Source organism: Panthera onca, chromosome C1, assembly GCF_046562875.1.
Source record: "Panthera onca isolate mPanOnc1 chromosome C1, mPanOnc1 haplotype 2, whole genome shotgun sequence".
NCBI classification, from domain to species: Eukaryota; Metazoa; Chordata; class Mammalia; order Carnivora; family Felidae; genus Panthera; species Panthera onca.
This window is the reverse complement of record NC_138346.1, coordinates 58,794,955-58,819,869: the sequence shown is the minus strand read 5'-3', so window position 1 is coordinate 58,819,869 and position 24,915 is coordinate 58,794,955. Positions and strand designations below refer to the sequence as shown.

The following is a 24,915-nucleotide window of genomic DNA, read 5'->3' as shown; positions in this document are numbered from 1 at the left end:
CCCTGATGCAGAGCTGACTTCCTCTCCATTCTTGCCTGTGGGGATTCCCAGGCCACTGCTCCGCAGGTACGAAGGTTACCTATAGTTGTCCTTGTCAGCAGAAGTGTCTGTTGGGCCCCTGTGCTTCTGACCCCAGACGTCAGCAGTCTTGCCCAGGTTGCCAGTGGTGCAGAGGTCCGCAGGGAGGCCGCCACAGGCTGCCCAAGCCTCTTCCAGGAAGGGCTTAAAATTCTCCATCTCAGTAATGTAGCAAGAGCCCTGCAGCCTGCAGGCCTCTGGGACCCAAAGCCTGGTAGAGACCTGACTGCCTGACAGTCACTCTCAGCAGAAGGGTTTTGAGATAGATCTTCCTTTATGGTAAAGAAGTGACCATTTCCCTCTTCTTCCCCATCCCTCTCACTGAACTCTGCTATAAACTGAGCCAGTTCAATTCCTTCACCTTCAAAGCAACGGACTTGAGCAGAGTAGTGGGGACAGATAACTGCTCTCCTGGTCAGGACAGTCTAGAAGGCAGAGGCTTGGCCCTGTGAACTCCACACAAGTCCCTGCCCTGAACACTGCCTTGCCTTTCCTCAGCCGGGCTTTACTGTGGTTTGGACCTGAAGGAGGTTTCCAGCTGCACCCCTCACACTTTAGGGCAGTGTTAGCTTTGGCCTTGTCCAATAAGGAAATGGACCATTCTATGTTCCACCTGTAACTTAAAAAGAAAATCACTTAGGGACTATTTTATCCAATCTTGGGCAGGGAAAAAAGCACTGGGCTGGAACTCGGCAGGCCTGTGTTCTCGCGTCAACTCTGCTACCAACCAGCCTTGGCCTTGGGAAAGCCACCTAACTTCTCTGGGGTTCTGTTTCTTCACCTGTGAAGTGGGAGGACGGGCAAAAAGATCTTTATCTTCACTTTGCTTCCTAACTCCAATATTCTGTTATTTTATAAGAGGTTCTATGTTTTACAGTTGAGTATTAATGTTTTTTAATGTTTACTTTTGAGGGAGAGAGAAACAGAGCATGAGCAGTGGAGGAGGGGCAGGGGTAGGGGGAGACACAGAATCTGAAGCCGGCTTCCGGCTCCAAGCTCTCAGCACAGATCCCCACTCGGGGCTCGCACCCACAAACCGCGAGATCATGACCTGAGCTGAAGTCGGACGCTTAACCGACTGAGCCATCCAGGTGCCCCTACAGTTGAGTATTACACTCCTTTCCCCTCAGCTAAATATAACCTGTGTTATTCATTTTATTCTTGAGAAAATAATGTGATGCTAGTCAATGGCACCAGTCTTAGGCAGCACTTGTGACACTCTATGAAGATTTTCTTCCTCACTAGAGACACTGCAGTCTTAGAGGGTCATTTAGAATGTATGTCTGTGACGGGAGTCAGGTGTCAAAGTGGATGATTCAGAGAGAAGTTACTGCTGGACCCAAAACACCACTGAAGAGGAGGTTGGTCTTCACTGCTTCAGGCTGTCCTTTCCCAGTGGGCTGGTGCCCCTAACCCAGACACATGAGGGAAAACAGAGGAACAGAAAGCTCGGGTCATTTTCCCAGAACACTGTACCAGTGATCAGTCATCTGCTTGAAAAAAGCTGGGGCCATTTAGGTCCTTTCCAATTTTCTGCCCCTCGCTGAAGAGCCAGAGGGCGGGGTGGGCATCACAGTTCAGAGCGGGCTCTGAAGCCACATGAACTGGACCGAATCTGGACTCTGCTAAGTGAATGGTGTGAACTTGGGCAAGTTTGTTCCCCACAAATTCCTCATCTGCTAAATGAAGACAACAGTGCCTGCCTCATAGCATCATCATATGGATTCAGTGGGCTAATTTATTAGAGCGTTTAGAACATTACCTGGTACATAGTAAGCAATATCTATGTTAGATACTATTATGATTATCACTTGTAAAAATGATGACTGGAAATCTGGAGGAATAATTCATTTTTTACTTCTGCGAGTAAGCATGCGAAAAGCAGGCAACCTCTTATTTCTGTTTCTGTTTCCTAAGGAGTTCTTTCGAACAGCAGACCATCGCTTAGGCCAGCTCACCAAGAGTCCCTATACTTGCAGCCCCCTGCCCAGAAACCTCATTAACAGGGGACCTTCTTGGACGGGTGGGGGAGGTTAAGGATCTCACTCCTTTCACTCCATGGCTCCCGGCCCCAAGCTGAGGCTTCTCCCTGCAGCTTGAAACCACCAGATTCTTTTCCCTGCTGTCACTGCTGACCTCTGCACTCTGTCCACCACCAGAAGCCTCTTCCCTTTTCCTCTCCCCCTCTGTGTTGCTGGAGCCAGAGCTGAAGCGGAGCACAGGGGAAGTTTCCACTAGGACTTCATCCTCTCTTGGGCCTCGGGGCTGAAACTCAAAAACACTTTCTCCTAGTCACAACCTTATCTAAGATGGTGGTTAGGCTCTCTTGGGCACCAGTCCTAAGGTTCAGTTTCCTGGGTAGACAAGTTTGTCTAACCTCTCTGTAAAGCAGAAAGTCCACAGGGGCACCATTGGCCAGCCTGTTGGCCCAGGATCTTTCCATGCATAACTGGAGATCCTGTAATGTTAGCACCAATCTCAAGAAGCAAAAGCAGCACACAGTTTCTTGGAAGATATCCAAGATGGTCTGCCTCCGAGCCAAAATAGCAACGTGTTGTTCCTCAGGCCACGAGTAAGAAATGCAAACAAGAGACTCAACCAGCAATGCTCACAACCACCAACCAATGAGCATATGACAGAACTCTTAAGGTGAAGCCCCATCTGGGTATTTTTATCCGTTCCCAGGAATCACCACCATCACAGTGAAGCAACACACAGTCACCTGCGTATGGTGTTTTTGTCTGAGCCTATACAAAAAGCACCTGAGTGAGCAATGACCTCTGCCTTCTAAAAAGCCACAAAGGCTGATGCGTGTACCATCCCAGCAATGGGGGCGCCTGGACGGCTCAGTTGGTTAAGCATCTGACTCTTGATTTCCACTCAGGTCACATGATCTCACGGTTCCTGGGTTTGAGCCCCGCACTGGGCTGCACACTGACAGTGTGTAGCCTGCTTGGGATTCTTTCTCCCTGTCTCTGCCCCTGCCCGGCTTGGGCACATGCATGCATGCTCTCTCTCTCTCTCTCAAAATAAATAAATATTTAAAAATTTAAGCCCCAGCAGTGGACTTTCCTAATGAAGTTTGGAACTGGTGCCTTGTGGTTATATCTGAAGTGCTCCATAAAAGGAGTAAACAGATGGGGGCGCCTAGGTGGCTCAGTGGGTTGAGCGTCTGACTTCGGCTCACGTCATGATCTCACAGTTCGTGAGTTCGAGCCCTGCGCCGGGCTCTGTGCTGACAGCTCGGAGCCTGAAGCCTGCTTTGGATTCTGTATCTCCCTTCTCTCTGTTCCTCCCCTGCTTGCGCTCTGTCTCCCTCCCTCTCAAAAATAAAGGTTAAAAAATTTTTTTTAAAAAAGGGTAAGCAAATGATGCATGCACACGTGTATAGTAGATGGTGAGGACAGGCGGTTTCAGGGTTATGACCGTGTGTGTCCTAATAGAAAATAAGGGTCAGTATAATGGATGTGTATACGCATATAGTGAGGTAGTGTGATTTTCACTGGATGTAAATAAAACAAGATCTGCTAGGCATACCTGGACAGCGTCTAGCGGAAATCCCACCTCCACCAATGACATTACAAAGAAAATCTCAGGGTAATAGCTAATGTTCTTTCTTCAGCAAGTACACAATGAGATTCAAGCATAAGAACTCAGGGAGTTTGCTGGAATATAACTCGATTTTATATATTACACATAACACACCTACACTATTTTAGCTAAATGAGAGATGCCACTTGTTTATCAAACATTTAGTCAAAAACAAGCAAGGTGAAATTTCAGAGTCATCGGGCCTCTGACTGATAAGTTAAAATGTTTCTGAGTGCACTGTTTATAGACGGTGCCCAATGGGGAGCCGCTGTAAGCCCCTGAACAGGCATCCCAGACATCCTCCGAGCCTCAGTCTCCCCATCCCTACAGCTTTCTCCACTCAACTTCCACATGGTGTTTTATTGTTGTCAAGATCACAGGACCACTGGCATTCAAGCCGGAACTGGAAGTGTTGAGCTCCTATCTTTCTGCTCTGTCCACCTTCCCACTCTACTTTGACCAGAGGATCCAATGTAAAAGACATCAAATAAATGAGCCGGTTGATAGCAGGACTTAACCTGAAAGTGGCTTAATTTTCAAGAGTCCACACTGCCTCTGAGGCTTGAAAGGCATCTAAAGGCAGAGGCAGAGCGAAAGGAAAGGAGAGCACAGGGGCCACGTGCATCAGCACATGGGGGCCCTCAGAAGATGCGAGCGTTCGCAAATCCCAGCGCTGAGACTATGGTAGATCTCGAGAGAAAAGCTGCCAATTCCCCGGGGGAGGGGGGGGGGAACTACTCTCCCTCCCCATTGACCACTCACCAGCTAAAACCTAATGGCAGCTGCCTACCAAGGTTAGCCCTACCTGAAGCCACCCAGGCAACAGGAACCCAATCCCACCTCAGGATTCTGGGAGTCTGGCCTTGAGTACGACTTGTATTTTTAAGTGGTCGAGGGAGAGTTCAGGGTCCCTCAGATTGGGCCACGCGGGGAGACACTGGGTCTAGAGACTTCCCTGTTCTCCTCAGATGCCCTGTCTTCCTATAGCGAAGTCTCCAGCAAGGCTGACTGCGAGAGCCAGAACACGGGACTGCGTTCTCTGAACCCACTCAACTTTCATGGACCTTTGGGGCTCTGCACAAGGACACCCACCCTGAGGAACTGCTCTGGCTACATCAGGTCAGGACTCCAGCGTCCGCCTCTCTTGGGAACTCACGTCCTCTGCCCGATTTAGCTCCCTCTAGTCAGACATGTCAGTTCGCCTGTCTGGTCTGGGGCCGCTTTCCCAGCATGAGGCCCTTGGCTTGTCGCAGCTCTGGCAGTTTGGGCAGAACATACAGACTTATCTTTCAGGGGACTCTGATCTGGACAATTCAGACTTGTTCAGGAGACTCCGTCCTTCGAAGGTATGACTCGGATGTGTTCTTTTTCTGAACAGGACATCCCTTTCTGAAGCATCTGAGCCTTTAAAACACTAACATTAGAAACAGAGTAAAACTTAATGAAGGCAAACATCAAGGACTCACAGGATTTCTTCATTTTCAGTTCGGACTTCTGCTGCCCAGACACAATCTTTCTGCATCTGCATCAGGTTAGCTACAAAGCCCTGTCATTATTCTGGGCTACACAATGCTGGCCCGACCTCCCCGAATACAAGAAATTGTGCTGATTGATTTAGTTATTCTGTTCCTATAAACGACCCCAGTTGTGCAGATGTTTCTGATTAACCAATGTACTGCTGGAGTTATATACAAATAATTTTCTAATGAACTCAGCGACTAGCAGAACAGGAGACGTGGGATCTAGTCCCACCTCCCAGAAAAACAAGCAAGAGCAACGGTGCAGGGGCTTTTCAGCAATGTTCCAGGTTTAAATTCCTATCTGCTGTGATTCACTTTTTCCTCTTGATGTAATCCGCTATAACTTAGAACGAATGCTCTCAAAGAACCTTTGTCTTCAGATTTCTGGACTCGAAAGGGAAACTCCGTTAGCTCTGCGAGCTCAAAACTCCTTTAAAATTTCCCATCTTTTGTATTTCATAAATTTCTGTTTTTATTAAAACATTTATATTTCCGGAGAAAATTTCTTAAATAATATACTTTTATGAGGAGAAAATTGGGACTGAAGAGTCTACATTGACTTTATTATAAAGAGAAATCAAGTGTTTTGTTTCACTTCAATACAGAACGATTAGGCTCAGTGAGGTTAGGCTCAAATTTTTCTCCTCCAGTTCTAGAAGACAAATCACACGCACATTAGAAAATTAAGGAAAAGACAAGACATGAATAATTCAAATGAATGGGATTTTTTAAAGTAAAGATAGTGACAAGTGCTCCCTGCAGAAATCATTTGAAACAAAACAGGAAACAGAGATTAGAAAGCTTATCCTTCTAAAATAAATTATGCTGGCAAGGATATGGGGGAAACAGATATTTTCAAGTAGTGTTAGTGGGACCGTGAATTACTACAACTTTTGGAAAGTAATACCACTTTGGGGACTCTGACAAAGATAAAAGCTTCTGTATGTTAGCTCGTTCAAATTTACACACATGGATGTTCAGAGAAGAACTGTTGCTATATATAGCACAAAACTTGAAACAACCTGAATGGTTAAATTGTGGCATGTGAAGCAGCCATGATATAAATAAATGAGTTTTTTAATTTTTTTTAAATTTTTTTTTTAATGAGTTTTTTGATTTGGAGAGAATGTCTATGATGCTTTGGTATGTTAAAAAAAAATCTGCGGACCTCAAAAAGATATCCGCACTCCCATATTCATTGCAGCATTATTCACAATAGCCAAGAGAGAGAAACCACCTACGTGTCCACTGGTAGGTGAATGCATAAAGACGATGTACTATATACACACCATGGAGTATTACTCAGCCGAGAGAAAGACATCCTACCATTTGTGACAACATGGAAGGACCTTGAGGGTATTATGCTAGGTGAAACAAGTCAGACAGGGGAAGACAAAATGCCATATGATCTGGCTTAGTGGAATCTAAAGAGCCAAACCTGTAGAAACAGAAAGTAGAGTGGTGGTTACTAGGAGCTGTTGGGGGTGGGGGGGAATGGGGAAATGTTGGTCAAAGGGTACAAACTTGTGATTAGATGAGTAAGTCCTAAGGATCTAATGCACAGCATTGTGATTATAGTTAGCAATAGTGAAACTGCGTACTTGAAAGTATATATTTGCAATCATACATGCTCTCCCCACAAAAGAGAAATGATAATTATGTGACAGTGATGGAGGTGTTAAAGCTATGGTGGTGATCATATTGCCATATATAACTGTATCAAATCAGCACACTGTACCCTTACACTTACACAATGTTATATGTCAACTGCATCTCAACAAAAAAATCTTGTAGCCTAATGTGTATGTTCCTATTTTTAATAGAAAAAAAATATATGTGCACATGCATTTGTATATAGTTATATAAGCAGAGACAGAGGAAGGACACATCGTGAACAGATAATACTACCTTGAGGAGTTAGAATCTGAGTGAGATAAGAGAAAAACTATTAGCCTTTTCTTCATATAGTTCTTCCGTTTTTGTCTTAAAAATTTTTTTTTGATGTTTATTTATTTTTTGAGAGAGAGAGAGAGCACAAGCAGGGGAGGGGCAGAGAGAGAGAGGGAGACACAGAACCCAAAGCAGGCTCCAGTCTCTGAGCTGTTAGTGCAGAGCCCGATGCAGGGCTCGAACTCGTGAACCATGGAGATCATGACCTGAGCCAAAGTCGGATGCTTAACTGAGCCAGAGACTGAGCATTTGGTCTGGTGGCTTTCTGAGCTCCAGGACACACAGCACTTCATCACAGCAACGTAGAGGTGATGCACACAGAACTTCTGTACAGAAAGGGGTTTTATGATTTAAATAATACCACAGTAACACATTGTCCTTTAACCAGTTGAGAATTTTTTTCCTTTGCTTCTCCCACTTTCTTATCAAGAAAGAAAGGAAGGAAGGAAGGAAGGAAGGAAGGAAGGAAGGAAGGAAGAAAGAAAGAAAGAAAGAAAGAAAATTAAAGGAGAGAGATGTTTAAATACAGAGGTTTTAGTTCCAACATCTTATAAAATGTCACTCAAGACTTGCCCTAGTTTTAACAATAATCTAATTTCTGAATGTGTCTCAAATCACAAAAAAAAAATTTTTTTTTTAAAACAGTGCTTAAAACTCTAGGGAAAAGAACAGTATGAAATTTTACTCAAAAAAACCTGAGAGGCGCCTGGGTGGCGCAGTCGGTTAAGCGTCCGACTTCAGCCAGGTCACGATCTCGCGGTCCGTGAGTTCGAGCCCCGCGTCAGGCTCTGGGCTGATGGCTCGGAGCCTGGAGCCTGCTTCCGATTCTGTGTCTCCCTCTCTCTCTGCCCCTCCCCCGTTCATGCTCTGTCTCTCTCTGTCCCAAAAATAAAAAAAAAAAAAAAAAAAAAACAAACCTGAGATATTTTAAATTGACGCTGTGGGTTATTTCTTAACCCATGCATGGCAATCAAATCTTGGCTCTCATAGATAAGAATAGGCACTGCTCAACATAAATTGCTATACTACTTCCTAAAAAGGTTTTTAAAAGGTCTTCAACTACTCTGCCTTTTTTCCAGACCCTCAAAAACTGAATTGGAAATTTCAGTAGCATCTGAAATCCTGTCTTAGTGTCTCTCAGCCTGCCTTCTGGGATCTGGGAAAGCAAACAGCTTAGACTTCTCTCATTCTCCCTCTCCACCCCTTTTTCTCTCAAATCCATACCACAGTCCTTCCAGAAAGTCCCTCCCTCACCACCTACATGTGCTGCTTATGACAGGGGCCTGTTCAAGAAGAGCCCATTTTTTCCCTCTTATATCTCAGGCTGATCTGACTGTCTCCATTATCTAAATATCCATCCCCACAACACAAGACTACTGTGGTTAAGACACTGATCTCACTGTTTACATTTTCAGGAAAAAAAATAGCTAGGGTACATGTTTTCTCAAGATCTTCTCCAAGGTCTAAAGGTTCTCTACTTTTAAAATCTATTCTGCTGTGAGGGTGGAAGCAGGGAAGTCTCAGCATTTCTTGAAATATTACTTGGTAACATGTTTAACATTTCAACATTGCATCACTCTGGGATGTGGCCACATTTCTCGTGTGGTCCTTCTCAGGCCTAAATTCTCCAGTCAACAGACATAATCTCCTGCATATGTCTATAGAAAAATGCATGGAGGGTTTCAGAAATGGGTTGGGGAGACACAAGTGGTTGAAAAGCAAGAAATTCAACCAACTGCCCATTTGGTCTGTGTACGCCAATTAAATGACTATAGTTATTCTGTTAGTGAATGAATGGTTGTTGGACTTGACTCAATGGATTAATTATTTGGGCATCATTAGCAAAAGCCAGCAGGTGAGCTGATGGTCACTGAACTGTGCAATAAGAGTGCAAACTCTAATGAGTGACTGTGGACACCAATAATGCACCAATCATATATATATATGCTATATGTATACATAATATATATATACATACAGTATATATATTATGTTTTATATATACATAATATATACATATAGAATACATAAAATGTATATATATGATATATACATTATTGCTACAGTAGAATTCTATGCAGCTGTGAGAATACAGTAGTCCTAGGGGCACTTGGATGGCTCAGTTGGTTAAGCATCTGACTCTTGATTTCAGTTCAGGTCATGCTCTCACGGTTCATGAGTCTGAGCCCTGCATTGGGCTCTAAACTGATGGTACACAGCACGCTTGGAATCTCTCTTTCCCTCTCTCTCTGCCCTTCTCCTGATGGTGCTCTCTCCATCTCAAACTAAATAAATAAACTTAAAACATAGTAGTACTATGTCCAAGAAATACTAAAAAGGTAAAACAAACAAAATGCAAACAATATCCATGTAACACAGTCTCAAATATGCAAGTAGATGGTGGTGGGGGGGGGGAGGCAGAAGAGGGAGAATAGGAGAAATGTAACCAACTGCATTTAGTTGTTGTAACGAGGTAAGGTGTACATATTACACATATTTAAAGTAGTCAAGTATTATGAAAGAACAATTTATATATTTAAATAATATAAACATATATAGATATATACTAAGTGGAGTATGTATTGTGTAGGTAAGAAAATAGAAAATAAATAAAAATAAACTTTTAAGTTGTAGTGGTCTCTTCTTTATTTTAGAATACTCTCCTTTTATTGACTATTAGCAAAGTCTATTATTTTTCTTCTTAACAAGTATTTGTGGCCAAGTTGAGGAATCTATAGGATTCAACATCAGGTGAAGAGAAGGGGCAGTGTGGAGAAGAAAAGGCAATGCAAAGGCATCCAGATGGGAATGGAACATAATAGTTTAGATGGAGCCCACCACATGCAAAGCAGTATATAATATGGATGAAGGTGAAATTGAGGGTCAAGGGTGCAGAGTTTGGAATCAGAATGGCGTGGGTTTACATACTAGCTCTCTCACTAGCTATGTGACCTTGGGCACATTACCTAACTTCTCTCAGCCTCAGGTTCCATGTATATGAGCAGAATCTACATCACAGGGTTGTGTAGCTACTAAATGATTCAATTAAATGACACACGGTAAGTGGTAACATTAAAGAAAGCAAGTGGAAGAAGGAGGGAGAATGGAAGGAAGACAGGGAGGAAGAAAGGAAGGAAGGAGAGATTTTTTTAAAGCTTAGGCCAAATTTGAAGAATTTGATTGTCTTAATGTAACTAAGACATACAAGAAAATTGAAAAGAAGAAACTGTGTTATACTGGAAAGATGGCTTACTAGAAGAGGAAAAAAAATATATCCATAGTGAGTAATGCTAAAATGTTAAATAACATAACACCACAGTGACATGTTTTTACAATGTGAGCCATGCTTACTGAAGCTTCTAAACTAAAATTGTAGGTGACTGTGTCTCCTGTCTATCTTAGCTAAGTTCTTTTATTGAGTATTAGCAAAGCCTATTTTTTGACTTCTCAGCAAGTATTTACGACTGATCTGAGGACTGTAATGCTACGCATGCATCCCAGGAATCCACACAGGGGCCACCCCACGGTTTTAGGTGCTATTCCTGTGACCTAAGCAGCCCAGCCTTGGGCAGGCAGTCTAATCCACTGGTCACCCTCACACTGGTGATGGCCACCATGATTGTTACTATGTGCCACTTCCTAGTGCCAAGGGACCAGGGTATAGTGTGTCTTGTCTTTGCTTTCCCACCCTTTATCTGCCCCAATAACTTCAGCAGAGTAGGCTTGACTGGGTAAGCAGATCACAGGCTGCTGGCCCCCAAACACTGAGATTCTGCTCTGTGAGATTCCTCCTTCTCCAGCTGTTAAGAGAATACACGAGGTGATTGGGGTGAAAACACTCAACAAATTACAGACTGTTAAGGGATTATTATATGTTAATTTATACAAAAGGCTGTTGCCATGTTTAGGCTGTTTTTGTATTTCCATTTGACAAAAGGAATGCCAACAGTGTTTTGCATATACTAACACTGGTAATAGTGATAATAATGGCTCACAAATACCAAGCGGCAGCAGCAGCACAGTCCCGGACAATCTGCTAAACAATCCACGACCATGACTTCACTGGACCCTCGCAACCCTACAGGATGAGGTGGTTACTCTCATTTTAAAGGCAAAGAAACAGAGGTCAAAGAACTTGCAGAAGACAGAGCTGGCACCAGAAGCAAGATCGACCCAACCTCCAGACCCATGCTTTAACCTTGCACGTGACAGCGTATCAGCACAACCTAGGGGAGGCGGCTCTCAGCAAACAGATTCTGGGCCTCACCCAGATTTACAGAATCAAGTTTTTATAAGCTTCTAGTGACACCCATGGCGAAGGACCAGAATATTTCAATAGTAGTCCATGTGTGTTAAGCAGAACAGCATGACTTAACTAACTGTATGACTGTATCAAATAACTGTATTATTACAAAGTATTCAAGAGACAGAATTATTCTGACCTGACAGTAATCCCTACAGGGTAGGAACAAGTGACAAATGTTGGGCTGGGTGATACAATGAGGCTGAGGGATGAAGCATTAATTTGTCACAGCGAAGTGGAACCAGAACTGTTCCTCACTGGGGCAGGGAAGGGGGACCGCAATGGCGACGGGCCCATTAGCCTTCCTATGCCTGGCCCATCAATATTTGTTAAATGGGCAAATCAGTGAAGGATGGACTCCCCCCAGCTGGAAGCAATTTCACTCTCCTCGAAATTCCTTGTATTTGACCTGTATCTTTTTTTTTTTTTTTTTTTTTTTTTTACCTTATTTACCACATTCTGACTTGCATTTCACTGTTTGAAAGCTGCCTCATCTCTACCAGAAGGTAAGGGTCCAGGGGCAAACTCCATCTCTTTCTGAGCAATGTCTCCCACTCCACTGCTGTGCCCTATGGCACAGCGGCGACCCCTAGCAGGGACCCTCAATGCTAAATGAGTATCTGGCTGGATTCCAACTGAGATTGGAATCTTCACTGATGTGGGTCCTGGCTATTCTCCAGGCTATGCCTCCCAACCTTCCAACACTTGGTGTAACTGTGGACTGCTGGGACACACTGGCGGAGAGACCTCTGTATGGGAATCATGAGGAATTTGGTGGGCCTCACCGGAGGGCAGGCTTCAGGAAGACCATAACTCTGGGAGACAGAATCCTGAATACGAGATGCTTAAAAACAAAGGGATTACAGCCAACAAATAAAAGGTGCTTTTCTTTCGTTTTGTTCTCCTGCTGTGCACTGCAGAAACCATATGTTTCCTAAAATTACAACCATAGTTAGGAACACCCTGAAATATCAGACAGTGACATGGACCCAGGAATGAATACTTCCCACAAAAGTAAGCTCATCCCTGGCCAGAGCACCTGAGACAGTACATTTGAAAGGTAAGAGCATACCAACTTCTCTCCCCCCCTTACCACTTGAGCTCTTTATCACTCTTTTATCTTGGTGCTATACACTGCATGGTGTCCCTCTGATGCCTTGTGCTGTGCTGCCTTTTGCTGTTTCTTACTTCATCACCCTACCTGATCCTCACACCATGTGATGGACAAAGAGCAAAGTTTATCAACCCCATTTCTTGGATGAGGTAAGTTGAGTCTCAAGTTGCATGATATGCCAAGGGCACACGAAAGTGGCTGAACCCCCACAAGAGATTTAATTGGGGAAATAAACAAATGGAAGAAGGCATGAATGTCTCCAGTTGTAAGTAATTTCCTTGTCTGTAAACGTCCCAGAATTTTATCTGACCTTGCTTACAAATCACTTTGCTCTATATTACCAAACCCAAAAGAGTTCATGTGCTCGCCAGGGAGCCAAAGTGATGGCAGGGTTGGGTAGGTCCCAAGGAAGAAGATGACATGACTAAAATGTTCAATAACATCTTCCAATGACTGATAAATGGAGACAGAAGATGTGGTATATACACACATATATACATGGTATACACACACACATATACACACACACACACACACACACACACACACACACACACACTGAAATATTACTCAGCGATCAAAAAGAATGAAATCTTGCCATATGCAATAAGATGCATGGAACTAGAGTGTATTATGCTATGTGAAATAAGTCAGAAAGACACAAATATCATATTTTACTCATGTGGAATTTAAGAAACAGAACAGATGAACATAGGGGAAGGGAAGGAAAAATAAGATAAAAACAAACCAGGAGACAAACCATAAGAGGTTCTTAAATACAGAGAACAGGGGCACCTGGGTGGCTCAGTCGGTTGAGCGTCCAGCTTCGGCTCAGGTCATGATCTCGCGGTCTGTGAGTTCCAGCCCCGAGTCAGGCTCTGTGCTGACAGCTCAGAGCCTGGAACCTGCTTCGGATTCTGTGTCCCCCTCTCTCTCTGCCCCTCCCCGACTTGTGCTCTGTCTCTCTCTGTCTCAGAAATAAATAAACATTTTAAAAAAAATAAAAAAAATACAGAGAACAAACTGAGGGTTGCTGGCAGGGTGTAGGGTCAGGGGATGGGCTAAATGGGCGAGGGGCATTAAGGAGGACACTTGCTGGGATGAGCACTGGGTGTTATATGTAAGTGATGAATCACTAAATTCTACTCCTGAAACCAATACCGCGCTATATGTTAACTAACTTGGAGTTAAATAAATTTTTTTAAAAATCTGCAAAGTCTAGCCTGCACACTTCCATAACAGCTAATGGGCTCCTACAGATAGATGGGGGTTTTTTGGTTCCCGAGAACCTCGCCCTTGAGGGGATAACAGGCAGGTAAAGACACAGAGCAAGAGCAGAAGGCAGTGTTGTGAGCACCAGAAGGAGAGGCAAGACGCAAAATGCTGATGGCGTACGGGGCTCTCTCAACTCAGAAAGTCAAAGGGTAATTTATACAAACTACAAACCAAACCAAACAAAACCTCCTTGGAGTTACTTCATCCGTTCTAGGAAAAGGCATTTTTGAGGAGGAAAAATATGCCAATGACTCAAAGTGAAGCTAAAGTATTGTTTTGAAATTGCCTTGGGAGACTGGCAGAAGAAAACCCACCCAGGGTGGGACTGTGTCCAGGGACTCCGCGGCAGCACTGCCTCGACACGCAGGGCCAGCGATTGAGGGTGGGGTCCAGGGACTATCCGGGGGACAGCCGTTACATGCAACTTTAAGAAAAAGGGACAAAGTCTACCCGGTCACTGCTAACAACTTGAGAGCGTTCCCCAGAACGGAGATAAGGCCAGAAGCCAGAGGCCCAGGAATGAATATTCCTCTGGGATAACGCAGGACCAAGAGCGGGCACAGACACACCCTTTGTTAATTTCAAAGTCTAACCACCAGTCGAAGTCGCCTCCGACTGGGTCAGCTGGTTTCTTTTACGCTTGCAACGTTCTTCAACGGTTCTTTTTTAGAGAGAAAAATGTGTTCGCAGAAAGAGGTAGGGGGAGTGAGACTGAAGTCAGGCTGTCCGGAAAGTCCGGGAGAGGCCCCGGGCAAGGGGAAAGGCGCTGACGGGGACTGGAAGCGCCTCTAAGGTCAATGCGCACATCTAACCCGCGCGTCTATACCGACCACAGAGCGAGCAGCGGGCTGCAGGCGGGAGCCCAGTTTGGGGAGCCGCGTTGCGAGATGAGCTCGATTCCACCAGCGGAGAAGGCGAGGCGGTTCCTGGGCACGAACCGGCCCGGGGATACCCGAAAGTCCCCATCCGCCCGAGCTGGGGGTGTAGATGTGGCCCCAGCGCATCCCCGTCAAGCCCCTGCCGCGGGGAACTACGGCCGCCGCGGGTCCCGAGCCCCCACCCCACTCCTCCCCGCCGCGGCCCCGGGGTCGGGGGAGCCCAGGAACGCGCGCGCCCAGGCGGGAGGCGCCCAGCGCCCGCGGCCCCGCCGTCCGCGGCCCCTTCCTTCCCGGCCCGGCCCCTCCCGAGGCCGCGCGCCCGCGCCCACCTCCCGCCGCGGACGCAGCCCCGACGCCTCCGGCCGCCCCCGGCCGCTGCCGCGCGGCGCTCCCCACCCCGCCGTCCAGCCCTGCCCTCCCCGGCGGCCGCGGGCGTCTCCCCGGGAGCCGCCTTGAGACCCCGCGCCCCGGTCGCGCGTCCCTTACCGCGCAGCGGCTCCGGGCGGCTCCAGGGCCCCGCGTCGCGCGGGGCATTTTTTTCCGGGAAACTTCTCCCCGGTCCGTAGGGCTGAGCCGGCCGGGCAGGAAAAGCGCTCAGCGCCGGGAGGCTGCGACCATCCGGGAACTTCGCAGAGATGTAAACCCTCCCCCTCGACTCCCCGTCCCCCCCGCCTCCTGCGGCCCCGCCACATGTGGACGCGCCGCGAGGCCGCCGCCGGCCCTTCGCCCTCTCCTCCGGGCGCCGCGCCCGCCCCGCCTTTCTCCCGAGCTCTGCGCCCCTCTCCGCCCCCGGTCGCCCAGAGGAGCGTGGCGAGAGTGGGGTACTAGGTGGCTGGGGCTCGTGGGTCCCTGTGTCCGCTCCCTGAGCAGTGAAGGCACGCGGCGGTGGGGTCCAGGACGGGCTGCTGCAGAGGAGCGGGAACTAGAAGTTGTGTACGACAGAGGGCCCTTTCCCCGGGACCCCGCATCCTCGCTCGCCAGCTCCCCGCCGCTGGGGGTCCGAAGGAAAGCCTTCTCCCATCGCCCTCTCCTCTGTTCTCAAAAGAGGGGGTCCAGCTTTGAATCACCTTAAATTAAAATTCATGTTAAAAATGAACTTCAAAAGAGAGTGGAACCCACAGGGGCCCACGTGCAAGTGCATCCGTCTCCCCGTCCCCTGTGTGGGGACAACGGTGCGGCTCTTCCCGTGGGGAGATGCCGTTCCGCCCCTCCACACGGGTGGGGTCCTTTCAGTAGTTTCGCCTCGAGAGGGGATGGGCTTATCAGGTACCCACATCCTCAGACACAGTAGGATCACAGTAAACATTTGGAGAAAGTGAAGAAGGTTCTACTCCATCGCCAAGGCTAACTCTCTTTACCAGGCTTGGACCAGCTGAGAAAGCGCCAGGACTCTTAAAGAAAAGTTAACACACACCCAGACGCCCCAGGTACTAGAATGTGTGCATTTGAAAACAACCACAAGGTATGATCAATGTAATAACCACTTGACCATAGGTTAAAATATCAAGGTTGTGTATCCCTCTGAATAAAAGCAAAAAGGGTGGGAATATGCACTCTCAGGGATTGATGTCCTAGGCTGAGGAAGTCGTTCCTCCTTGACTTTAGGCTGTTTCTGTTCCTCCACCGTTCCCATACACACATTTGTATCTTGACATACTCTTAACAGGGACAACAGTGCTTCTGGAAAAAGGTGAAGTAACGTGTAAACCCGTCCTATTGACAAACTTTGGTTCCTAAGTATACCCGTCTTTTGAAGGTTTATTATATATTTGTCTTTCTTTTTAAGCCATTTCTATGGTAATATGCACGGGTTATGTTTTATATAAAACAGGGACCAGTGATTTCCTATATCAATATATTATTCCAGACTTGAAAACATACCAAGAGCAGTTATCACAGTGTGGCATGGAAGTTAAACCGAGGAGCTGCCTGGTTTCCTTGCAAGCTCTCTAAAGCCTCTCTTTTTTTTTTTTTTTTTTTTTTTTTTTTTTTGCTTCAAATAGGCATAACGAGAATTCTTACCTCCTAGGGTTGTTGTAAAGATTAAATGTGATAATCCCTCTAAAGATGAGCAGAGTAGTGGTACACGAGTAGAACAGGAATCTTATCTTTGACTCCCCAAAGTTCAGCAGAGTACCTGTGCCCTGGGACCAATACTTGCCAGAAAAAGAACTCTCTTCAGTTTGCATCTTTCAAAGATCCACGTAAATTTTAGCATTGGTATACACAACAGGAAATTATGAAGGTAACATACATGCCCCCACCCATTATTTCATCATTGGAAGCCCAAAATTAATGATATCCTGAATTGTCCACTGGTTTAAATCGCCCTTGAGGCCAGTGTCCAGAATGCGTCTGGCTCTCTCTCGGTCACCAATACTTCTCTCAATAGTCAAAACCTGAATAATATTTCATCAGTGGTAATTTTCTAGTTTCAATAAGTGGGCTATAATTGTGTACAATGTTAACATTTGGGAAAGACGAGTGAACTGTATCTGGAAACATTCTTTTTTAATTTTTGCAACTTAGTTGTAAATTTGAAATACTTTGAAGCTGAAAAACTTCCTAATATTTTTTAATTAAAAAAAATGATGGGGCGCTTTGGTGCACAGTCAGTTAAGCATCTGACTTTGGCTCAGGTCATGATCTCACTGTTAGTGAGTTCGAGCCCCATGTTGGGTCTGCACCAACAATGCAGAGCCTGCTTGGGATTCTCTCTCTCTGTCTCTCTCTTCCTCTCCCTCCCTCCCTCCCTCTCTCTCTTTCTCTGGCTTCCTCCACCCCCCCCCCTTGTGCTTTCTCTCTCTCTCTCAAAATAAATAAATAAACTTAAAAACAATGGGGGCACCTGAGTGGCTCAGTGGTTAAGTGTCCAACTTCAACTCGTGTAATGATCTCACAGTTTGTGAGTTCGAGCCCCACGTTGGGCTGTCTGCTGTAAGCACAGAGCCTGCTTTAGATCCTCTGCCTCCCTCTCTCTCTGCCCCTTCCCTGCTCGTGTGTGCTCTTTCTGTCTCAAAAATAAATAAACAAATAAATAAATAAAATAAAAATGAAAGAAAGAAAGAAAGAACGAACGAACCTGAGTGCCTAGGTAGCTTGGTTGCCTGAGCGTATGACTCTTGATTTTGGCTGGGGTGGTGATCCCAGGGTAGTGGGATCAAGCCTGTGTCAGGCTCTGTGTTCAGCGTGGAGCCTGCTTAGGATTCTCTCTCTCTCTCTCTCTCTCTCTCTCTCTCTCTCTCTGCCCCTTACCCTCCTCGAGCACTCTGTCTCTCCAAAAACCAAAACAAAACAAAAAAGAAGAAAAAAAAAAGAAAACCTAAAATTCTACAAGAGATACCCTCTTCCTTGGGTAATGCCAAGGTGTAGCTTAAAATGAAGATACTGGTGTTAGTCGTAGGCAAAGGTACTCTGCTAATAAACCTTTGCCGTCATGTATGCTTTGATATAAATGCGTTAATAGGAGAAAATGGTTCGTTGAATTTTGTTTGAAGATGAAGGTGGTCTAGAAATGTCATGATGCGGGAAGTAAGGAGAAGGGAGGGAGGTAGAAGGACATGGAGATTGACTAGATAAAGACAAGTTTAGCAGAGCAGAATATTGTTTAATCCATATATCTGCTTACCATTTCTTAGCTACCGTGCTGGGAACTCGAAACTAGGCTATGGTGGCTTAGAACTTCCCTTGTTATAACGATTAGTTATGTACCTTAAGCACTCGTTTAACACCTGTCTTGGCCCGTAGACTATAGTAGCCCTAGTTTAGAGGGAGAGGCACGTGGCAGGAACTGCTTGCTTCACCACTGTGTTGGCACATTCTTCGTACTGATTACCACGTGATAAAGTGAATGCCATGACTAGGCTGGGCCCTTGCACATATAGAATCTCATTTAATTCTCACAGCAACTTTGCGAAATAGATAATTGTCCCCATTTCATAGGTGAGGGAGCTGTGACTTGGAGAGCTTAGGAAACCTGCCCCAAGATCACTCAGCTGGGGAATCCCAGAACCCAGATTATCCTGACACTGACACCCTTGCTCTGGTGTGCATGCCGTCTCTTGACTTGTTCCCGAGTTGACTCCACCCCTGAGCTTCTGCTGGTGTGAATGGCCTCAATTAACTAGCATCCGGACTCCGTGGTGCCAAATAGCAAAAGAAGAAAATATTATACTTACCTTTGTAGAGAATTTTTGAAGTTCAGGTAGATCTGGTTAAAGGCTGTATGTTACCTTGAATGATTTGGGTTCTCTCTTCTGAATTAATGCAGGGAGGAAAGGGAATGCTATGTAGGATAACATGATTGGCCAGGGGATTGTACTGGAAATTAGGGTGTATGTGGGGAGGAAAAAATCTGGTCCACAGCTTTGCACTCAGTGGGTGGTCAGTGCATAGTTAGTGGATTTACTGGCTTCCAGAACTGAAGGACTCAGCTTTTTTTGTTGTTTGTCTATTTTTGAAAGGGTTGGGGACTGGCGGCCGGCGGCACGGAGATCAAGGGAGACGGAATCCCAAACAGGCTCTGCACTGTCAGGGTGGAGCCTGAGGTGGGGCTTGATCCCTTGAACAGAACAGTGAGATCATGACCTGAGCCAAAATCAAGAGTCAAGGCCGCTCAACTGACTGAGTCACCCAGGCACCCCTGAAAGGATTCAGCTCTTAAAAGCTGAATATTTTACTTATTTGTACCACACCTTATTCGAAAACAACTTAAAATAGTAAGAGTTGAATATGATGAAATTTACATCTGGGGCTGCAGATTTACTAGAATGTTTTTGATCTTTATTTTTAATTGAAATATAGTTAACATAGGTTATTAGCTTCAGATGTACAAGGTAGTGATTTGACTTTTATACACATTACAAAATGATCACGATAAGTATAGTTACCATCTGTCACCATATGAAGTTGTTACAACATTATTAACTACATTTCCTTTGTTGTACTTTACATCCCTGTATTTATTTGTTTTAAAACTGGAAGTTTGTATCTCTTAATCCCCTTCACCTATTTTGCCCATCCCCCTACCTCTCAACCCTCTGGCAACTACCAGTATGTTTTCTGTATTTATGAATCTGCTTCTGTTCTGTTTTGTTTTTTAGAATCCACAAATAAGTGAAAGTATATGGTATTTGTTTTTCTCTGTTTGACTTATTTTACCTGGCATAATTCCTTCTAGGTCCATCCATGTTGTCACAAGTAGCAAGATCCATTCTTTTTATGGCTGAATAATATTTCAGTGTGTGTGTATGTGTGTGTATGTGTATGTTTATGTATATATATATATACACACACATATATACATACCACATCGCTTTATCCATTCAACTCTCAATGGACACTTAGGTTGCTTCCATATCTTAGCCATTGTAAATAACACTGCAGTGAACATAAGGGTGCATATATCTTTTTGAATTAGTGTTTTGTTTTCTTCGGGTAAACACCCTGAAGTGCAATTTCTGGATCATACCATAGTTCTGGGGTTTTTTGTTTGTTTTGTTTTGTTTTGTTTTCAAGATTTTTGTTTTAAGTACTCTCTACACCCATCGTGGGGCTTGAACTTACAACTCTGAGATCAAGAGTCCCATGCTCTGCTGATTGAGCCAGCCGGTAACCCCCGTAGTTCTCTTTTTAAGTTTTTGAGGAACCTCCATGCTATTTTCCACACTGGCTGCACCAATTTATATTCTCATCAATAGTGCACAAGGGTTCCCTTTTCTCCACTTCCTTGCCAACACTTGTTATTTCTTATCTTTTTGATAATAGCCATTCTGACAGGTGTGAAGTGATATTTCATTGTGTGGTTTTTTTTTAAATTTTTTTTAATGCTTATTTATTATTGAGAGAGAGAGATAGAGCATGAGTCGGGGAGGGGCGGGCAGAGAGAGGGAGACACAGAATCTGAAACAGGCTCCAGGCTCTGAGCTGTTAGCACAGAGCCCAATGCAGGGCTCGAACCCACAAACCTCAAGATCATGACCTGAGCCGAAGTCGGATGCTTAACCGACTGAGCCACCCAGGCGCCCCTTGTGGTTTTGATGTGAATTTCCCTGATGACTAGTGGTGTAGAGCATGTTTTCATGTGTAGGTTGGCCATCTGTATGTCTTCTTTGAAAAAATGTCTATTTAGGTCCTCTGCCCATTTTTTAAATTGGATTGTTTTTTTGGTGTTGAGTTGTGTAAGTTCTTTATATATTTTGGATACTAACCCCTTATCAGATACGTCATTTGCAAATATCTTCTCCTATTCAGTACATTGCCTTTCCGTTTCGTTGATGGTTTCCTTTACTGTGCAAAACCTTGTTAGTTTGACATAGTCTCATTTGTTTATTTTTGCTTTTGTTGCCCTTGCCTGAGGAGACAGATCCAAAAAATATTGCTGTTAGCAATACTCTGATATCTAAGAGTTTACTGCCATGTTTTCTTTTAGGAGTTTTATGGTTTTAGGTCTCACATTTAGGTCTTTAATCTATTTTGAGTATTGTGTATGGTGTAAGAAAGTGGTCCAGTTTCATTCTTTTCCATGTAGCTGTCCAGTTTTCTCAACACCGTTTACTAATAATACTGTCTTTTCCCCATTGTGTATCCTTGCCTCCCTTGTCATAGAGTAATTGATCATCCATAAGCTTGGGTTTATTTCTGGGCTGTCTGTTTTGTTGTATTGATCTATGTGTCTATTTTTGGTTTAGTCCCATGCTGTTGTGATTACTGTAGCTTTGCAGTATAGTTTAAAATCTGGGATTGTGATACCTTAACTTTGTTTTTCTTTCTCAGGATTGCCATGGCTACTTGGGGTTGTTTGTGGTTCCATATAAATTTTAGTATTATTTGTTCTAGTTCTATGAAAATTGCTGTTGGTATTTTGATAGGGTTTGCATTGAATCTGTAGATTGCTTTGAGCAGTATGGACATTTTAACATTATTAATTCTTCTGATCCATGAACACAGGATGTCTTTCCGTTTGTGTCATTTTCAATTTCTTTTATCAGTGTCTTGTATTTTTCGAAGTACAAGTCTTTCATTTCCTCGGTTAAATCCATTCTTAAGTATTTTGTTTTTACTGATGCAATTGTAAATAGGATTGTTTTCTAAGTTTCCCTTCGTCCTAGTTCATTATTAGGGTATAGTAATACAACAGGTTTCTGTATATTAACTTTGTGTCCTGCAACTTGGTGGGTTTCATTTATTAGTTCTGATAGTTTTTTGGTGAAGTCTTCCAGGTTTTCTATGTATAGTGTTAGGTCACTTGCAAGTAATGACAGTTTTGCTTTTTCCGAAGCAATTTGGATGCCTTTGATTTCTTTTTCTCATGTGATTGCTGCAGCTAGGACTTCCAGGACTGTGTTGAATAAAAGTGGCCAGAGTGGGCATCCTTATCGTGTTCCCGGTCTTAGAGGAAAAGCTTTAGCCTTTGAGTATGATGTTAGCTTTAGGTTTATCATATATGGCCTTTGTTATTTGAGGTGACATTCCATTACTTTGCCATATTCTAATCATTAGAAGCAAGTCACTAAGTCCATCCAGTGTGAGGGTCACGTAGGGTGTTAATATCAGTAGGCAGGGGTCATTGGGCTCATCTTTGGATCATCTTAACCCACCACTTTCATGAAGGTGTTCTAGGTTAAAGTGAATTCATTTGTGTAAAATAACGCACATGGTATCGGACTCTTAACTCGAGAAAAGCTCATTGTCATTATTGGCGGCAGCAGTGGCAGCGCGTCCGTTACTCACATGCATTTTCCTCTTTGGTTTTAGTGTCATATCAACTTCCAAAGAGTGGCATTCACACCATAGCTGCTGTTTGGCCAGGATATCAGGCAGTTTCATCAGGAGACATATCTTCTCAAATGAGATCATATAGGAAAGCCCAAAAAAGGAATTATTTGCAAAGGTGTTTAGGAAGAGGAACAAGGAATGGTGCCATGCCCCAAGGCTGAAACAGCACGGAGTTATTACTGCTTCTGAGCCTGAAGGTGAAGGAATATGAGCCAGAATCAGGGCAGGGTAGCTTTGGTTCCAGAAGAGACCTCTGGCAGGAGTTGTGACCTTCAAAGGCAGAATGATGCGAAGCCGTGGTGACCCAGTGGGGTGAAGAATGAATATCCTGATTTTACTCCTCTCCCTCCAGTACCACCCATCATCTGAGCCCAGTCAGGAGCCATAGGACAAGGAAACCCACCCTCCTGCCCATACAGGTCAGCCCCCGGGACTAGAGGGGTGAATGGAAAATATCCAATATGGGCAGGCACAGCTATTCTCCGTTGGGATACTTCCTGGGAACATGACACTGTGTTCTCTTCATATAAAGGAGGAACTGAAAGGCAGTCAGTTAATCATGAGTTTCCAGGATAACTGTCAGAGAGAGGTGGTGGAAGGGAACACAGTTCCAGAGGAGTTTGATGTAATTGTTGGTTTATGGTGCCCCTAAGGAGCTTTCATTTGGGCGAGTGAAGAAGGCACAGCAGTTTAAATTCATAGCTGGCAGGTGAGCTCAGAGTAAGTGTCTCGGGGAAGTTCATGTGGGCTGTAGGTTTTATTTATTCAGGGAATGAACTTAATGACATGGAAGGTGTTTGCTCTGCTCACTCTGTCTGATGGCTCTGACTGATGATTAAACCTTGCTTTATTGGTCAGGTACCAGTTCGGTTACCTTGTGAAGACCTTAGGTGCTTCCAAAGGCAAATGGTTTTCCAAACATCATTCCCCTCCTATAAAAGAGATCCAGGAATTTCACTTCAGTGAGACAAGGCAGTACAGCTGGAGAAGTGAGACCCTAATGCCATAATCAGGAAGTGGGGTAAACCCAAAGACTCAGGTGGTCCTGACCCTGTCTAGTCTCTGCACCCACAGGAAACCCCTGTGGGATCTGGTTAATTGTGAATGTTTGTGTCCATGCTTTCAGCCTGCAGAAGTGGGGGACACTGGAAGGGGGCAGGAAAGGCTACATTTCCTGATTAATTTCTTTAGTTTTAAAATAAGTACTTTATGAAGATGCTGTTAAAAATATGATTGAACTGGGGGCACGTGGGTGGCTCAGTCGGTTAAGCATCTGACTTCAGCTCAGGTCATGATCTCGTGGTTCGTGGGTTCGAGCCCCGTGTCTGGCTCTGTGCTGACAGCTCAGAGCCTGGAGCCTGCTTCAGATTCATCTCCAGCTCTCTCTGCCCCTCCCCCTGCTTGTGCTCTGTCTCTCTGTGTCTCCAAAAATAACAAACTTTAAAAATACATACATGATTGAATTGGAAGACCATTCTTATTTTATTTTTTGGAAGACCATTCTTTAAAAGTTGACAGGGGTACTTGCTAAAATATCCCGAGTGTTTTTGAAAAATGATGATGTGTCATAGACCCTAACGAGTCACGAATTCAACATTCTGCAGTATGGTCTTAAAAATGACAAAAGTCGGGGTGCCTGGGTGGCTCTGTTGGTTAAGCATCCTACTTTGGCTCAGGTCATGATCTCACAGTTTGTGAGTTCAAGCCTGGCATCAGGCTCTGTGCTGACAACTTGGAGCCTGGAGCCTGCTTCAGATTCTGTGGCTCCCTCTCTCTCTGCCCCTCCCCTACTTGCGCTCTCTCTCTCTCTCTCTCTCTGCCTGCCCCTCCCCCGACCACTCTGTCTCTCTCTCAAAAATAAATAAAACATTAAAAAAAATTTTTTTTAAATGACAAAAGTTAAATATATATAAAATGTAAAATATGTCAAAACAATAATAAAATTCATAAACAGAATCTAGGAGATGGGGAAGACTATGAAAATCTTTAATTTACAAAGACTTGTTTATTATCTGTGTTAAAGTACTTAAAGATATCACTAAACTTAAAGCTTTTTAAAACACTGAACATATAGGTATACCTGGCTGGCTCAGTGTGTGACTTTTTTTTTTTTTTAATTCATTTATTTTTGAGAGACAGAGACAGAGTGCAAGCGGGGGAGGGTAAGAGAGAGGGGGAGACACAGAATCCAAAGCAGGCTCCAGGCTCTGAGCTGCCAGCACAGAACCTGACACAGGGCTCGAACCCATGAACCATGAGATCATGACCTGAGCTGAAGTCAGACGCTCAACTGACTGACCCACCCAGGCGCCCCATGGAGTGTATGACTCTTGATCTCCAGGTTGTGGGTTCCATCTCCATGCTGGGGGTAGAGATGACTTAAAAATAAAATCTTTAATAAAGAAAACCTTCACGGGCACCTGGGTGGCT

At 44.7% G+C, this 24,915-nt stretch overlaps 1 protein-coding gene across 1 annotated transcript in view; it reads right to left on the bottom strand.

Moving 5' to 3' along the window:
• WIPF1 (WAS/WASL interacting protein family member 1) overlaps window positions 1-15,353 on the bottom strand; it is a 124,648-nt gene extending 109,295 nt beyond the window's left edge. Inside the window, exon 1 of the mRNA XM_060621757.3 lies at window positions 15,196-15,353. The gene's annotated coding sequence lies outside the window, so the exon portion shown is untranslated. The remainder of the gene's footprint in view (window positions 1-15,195) is intronic.
• Between the last annotated feature and the right edge of the window lie 9,562 nt (window positions 15,354-24,915).